This window comes from Pseudophryne corroboree, chromosome 3 (genome assembly GCF_028390025.1).
Source record: "Pseudophryne corroboree isolate aPseCor3 chromosome 3, aPseCor3.hap2, whole genome shotgun sequence".
NCBI classification, from domain to species: domain Eukaryota; kingdom Metazoa; phylum Chordata; class Amphibia; order Anura; family Myobatrachidae; genus Pseudophryne; species Pseudophryne corroboree.
The window spans coordinates 799,377,554-799,382,516 of NC_086446.1; the positions used below are offsets into that span (position 1 = coordinate 799,377,554).

At 41.1% G+C, this 4,963-nt stretch overlaps 1 pseudogene; it reads right to left on the reverse strand.

The window, feature by feature from the left end:
- Positions 1-3,701: 3,701 nt before the first annotated feature.
- On the reverse strand, positions 3,702-3,819 carry LOC134897486 (5S ribosomal RNA; annotated as a pseudogene).
- Positions 3,820-4,963: the final 1,144 nt, after the last annotated feature.

Below are 4,963 nucleotides of genomic sequence, written 5' to 3' on the forward strand. Positions count from 1 at the left end.
TATCTGGTAATAAAATTCTGAGAATTAGTCACAAATGTTTGCAAACACATGTTTAGCTGCTGGCCACGTCACGGCTTCTCAGATACAGCAGTCCTAACCTACATAATAGCAGTGCCCACATAGGACCATGTAATTTGTCACAGTAGGCCTCATGATAAAGGCTATTACTAAAACACTTCCAGACAGAGAGCTAACTTACCCAGGAGCCACCCCCAGGATCTCCCATTGGCACTACAAGGAACAGCATGCCTTCCAAATGCTGCTCCCATTCAATGCCTCTTGCACACAAGCAGACAAACAATTTGGCAGTTGCTCAATCATACCTGGAGATAATTATATACCAGGTGCTGGAAGGGGGAGGGGTCACAGACAAACAACAGACAGAGAGGAGGGGGGTGCAAATCGCCACCCCTAACTTCCCTTCCGCACACTGAAAATTACCTGTAACCATCCCTGAACCTATCTGGTAATAAAATTCAGAGAATTAGCTACAAACATACCACCTCCATATTTGATTATTCACATTATGAGAAGAGGCAAGAGGAATAGGACAGTGTCAAGAAGGTGATTAAAAATTAGAGCTGCACACACAATCGGGAACAACACACAGGCTTTCACCTCCACTTCTATATTGGTGTGGAACAGAAAGGACTTCAACCAAGCAAATCTATAATTATTAATTAACACATTACTGGACAAACTGAAAAACTGTCCAAAGCCTCCAAATTTGTACCCCCTTCTCCATTTTCAATGATAATTATAATCTCGGATTTAATGCTAGAATGCAAATAAACTGGTGTATACCTCAGGATTAAGATTGGATATTTTCCCCTCCACGGAGTCTGGAGACTTATTTTGTGACAATCTCGTGGGTTTCTTTCTTTTTTTTTTCTTGCATATTTTGTGGCAGATGCCTTATTTTTGTTTTTCACAGCTCCCGGTTACACGCATGTAAGCATACCTGTGTCTTGTGTCTTGTTTATTTTATTTATATTTTATTTTTAAATAAAGCGTCCCCTTAGATGTTTTAGAAGCCCCTCCTGAGCTCCCACAGCAGCCCCAGATGGGGCAAGTTGAGTTCGGGTGGGTTCGGTAAAGTACTAAGCAGGACTGTGAAGTAAATTTTTGTTATTGAGCCCCTACCCTAGTGGAGCCTAACACTCTACAGTCGAAACTCATTTCATACTATAAGTAGGACTGTGGGAGGAAGCAATGCTATCCTTTGTGCCCACAGCATGCCTCAGCCTGGCAAGCCAGACATCTTCCTGGTTGTAAGCCACCATGAGACTCCATACTGGGCCTTATTCAGTAACTGTTTGTGCCTCACAGGATCTCCTGGCCCATCTAGGGCTGTAGTGCAATGGATAGCTGATGCAATGCTAGATCACTGAAACTCTGCTCTTCTGGAAGGTTTTGCGATAACGCTGCGCAGTCCTTAGGAAAGAAGATCCCTGTACAATAAATGCGCATTTTCTAAATAAATAATCCCAGAATGTGGAACATCAATATTAAATTAAAAATTAAGGTTGACTGATTGGAGCTATTCATTTGAGTGAGTCCCTAACATGAAATAATTGTGCTCCGGCACAAAATATCACTTCTACCTCTCCTGTAGTTGCGCTGGATTATGATTCAGTCTCTTCTGAGTCACACTGACTTTGGCCACAAATGTAGTCTCTCCCTGGGCCCTCCAACCTACCCTTATGTTGTATAAACAGGACATGCACACTTAATCAAACCAGTCATTTCAGCAACAGAGTCTGCCACAGGACTGTGGCTGAAATGAATGGTTTGTTTGGGCCCCCACCAAAAAAAAAAAAAACAGCAATTAATCTCTCCTTGCACAAACTGGCTCTACAGTGGCAAGATGTCATTGTCGTCCTCCTCAGATCCCCCCCCTTCAGTGTTTACATCATCATCTTTACAGAGAAATAATATTCAAACAAACCACACCATTTAGTTGTCAGTGGATTGCTTGCGCTATTACCCAAAGTTTCTGAACTTGACAATGACTTATGATGAATGTGCTGCAGGTGATGTATAAGGGAGGATGTTCCTAGGTGGTTAATGTCCTTACCCCTACTTATTATGGATTGACAAAGGCAACAGATGGCTTGACACTTGTTGTCTGGATTTGTGGAGAAATAATTCCACACCGAAGAGGTGGCTTTTATGGTATTTTGCCCAGGCATGACAATGGGCTTTTTTATCCCATGGCCAACAACTGTCTCCAATGGCGCCTTATTCAAACAAACCACATCACCATCAGAATCCTCAAGATGTTCGAGAAGGGGGTTCAGTTCTCTGGGAACCGAACCCGCTGATCTCTAGTTTAGAGTCAAGGATGAGCCCCTAGGCAGAGAGCTTGTGGGTAGGGTGTATTATTGAGTTGTCAACAGTTCTGGAGATATTGGGTTGGTAACTACTCTTGGCTGCTGGGAATGGAATGAATTCTGTTTTGGAAATGTTGAATTTGAGGTGGTGAGATGGCATCCAAGATGAAATGGCAGAAAGGCATTCAGTGACATGGACTAGTACAGATGGTGACAAATCTGGAGTGGATAGACAGATTTGAGTATCATCAGTGTACAAATGATACTGAAATCTGAAGGAGCTGATTAGTTTAACAAGAGATGAGGTATAGCTTGAAACAAGTAGAGGACCTAAGACTGAGCCTTGCAGTACTCCAACTGATAAAGTTAGCAAAGAGGAGGTGGAAACAGAGAAACAAACATTGAAAGAGTGATTAGATAGGTAAGATAAGAATCAAAAGAGGGCTTTGTCCTGAAGACCTAGGAATTGTAGTGTTTGTATGAGAAGAGAGTGGTCAAGAGTGTCAAAAGCAGCAGAAAAATCTAGAAGAATAAGAAGTGAGTAATTACCTTTCAATCTAGCAGTGACTGAATCATTCACTTCTTTAGTCAGTGCTGTCTCTGTGGAGTGTTGGGAACGGAAGTCTGACTGATGTGAGTCCAATAAAGTGTGTGAGGCAAGTTACTCAAGCAGCTTGGAGAGGAAAGGGAGCTAAGAGTTAGGGTCAGAATTTGTTTTTTTCAGAATGGGAGTAATCACTGCATGCTTGAATAGTGAAGAAACAATAACAGTAGAGAGAGAGAGATTACAGATGTTAGTTAAGGTTGGGATACGCACAGGAGACAGCATCTATGCCTATGTGGAGTGTGATGGGTAAATAGTACAAGAAGAAATAGAGGACTTCTTTGTTTGGCGCTCTCTTCAGACAAAAGTAAAAATAAAAATTACTTTATATATGGTAGTATTGTAGTCATAGAGATTAAAACGCAACCATTATTAGATTATAATAAATTATAGTCTCCTGAAAAAAATATGAATATTTTAAATCAATATTGGCGCTTCGAAAGCAAATCGAGTAAATATTTTCTAGTTATATTACTTCTTAATAAGTTTTACAGACTACCTCCCTTATAATGCATGGTGAGTAGCGGGAAATAATTATTTTTGGTCCTGGGCTGGACCCTGTTCAGCGCACACCTGTAAAAGGAACATGTAATATATTATGTCCACAAATGCGCCATAGATCTGATTGGGTGGGGTTGTTATGGAATTGTTAAGTGAACATACCTGATATCTTATTGTCGAATACCAAAAAGCAGTATAGAGAGAGAGAGAGAGAGAGAGATAAATCTGCTGTCAACATTAGACTGGAGTGTTCTAATAGTTGTGACCTACTACACTGGGTATTCCCAGGTGGTCACCCGCCGGGTACTGGCTCAGCCCTATACTGTATAGCTTCCAAGATCGGACAAGATTGGGCGTATGCAGTATGGCACGGTAGTAGGTCACTGGTGTTGCAGTAAATCGGTCTCCTGAATCATTGACGAGAGTTCATAGAAAATTAGATTTATTAGAATGATGCAGGTAGGATCTGCTTTTGGTGTTAGGCAGTAAATGTGAACCAACCAGTTGGAAAGCTGCCGTGGGTAAGAGGATTTACTTGACCCACCAATGAGTGTCCCGGAAAAATTTGAAAAAGTAGGTGTGAATAAATTCCCTTTGTGGGGAATACGATTGGCTAAATTGCAGAGAAAAAGGTCTGCTTTAAATTGATAACTGTAGTGATGATAGTAATTTGCAGACAATGTATATAGATACTGTAGTTGGTACTATACAAAATATCAAAGAAGAATACACCAAAAGTTTAGTGGATCCAAATGTTCGGTGTAGGGTTAGTTCAAATGACAATGTATCAGAATATCTGCTAAGTTATTCACAATCACGCTGTTAGCAGAAATACCAGTATATACACCAAAGATTTAGTTGATCCAAATTAACAGTATAGCATTAACCAGGATATACTAGTGTAAAAACATCTGTTGGATTAGCCACAGCAGTACTGGTGGCAAGTACAAACTCAAAATAAGTGCTGGATTGATCACAGCAATATGAGTGGAAATTTACAGACAATATATCCAATAGTTGATATTTAGCCCAGTACCACAGGTGAATCTAAATCATAGATATGCAGACAATCGATGGTGTGATCTTGTACTGCTCTTCAGAACTGATGCACGGTGTGAGGTTTAGATAATGAGATAATAATAACACCCAGCTTGGTGCCCACTTGGGTGTAGGCCGTTCAAAAATTGAAAATCTATAAACAATCTGGATGGTGTTTGTTGGAACCTAATTGCTTTGTTCCCATTTAGAGTGCAGTAACAGCAGAAAGATGATTACATATGCAAATTCAAATGAGTGTAGCGTATGTTAATGGCTGAAATAGCCAGGCTGGCGACAATGTGTGAACACACTGTTGCCGGGATAAGAGACTGGCAGGCAAGGGTATGAATTGTTAGGCGGGTGAAAGTGGTTGCCTGTCTAACACTCGCCAGAGAGTTGTCAGACACCGCTCCTGCTACCTGATGTCCCATAAGTCTGGCTGAACCCAATGCTGCTGCTGTCACTGGAGAGGTGCGCAGTGCTAGTC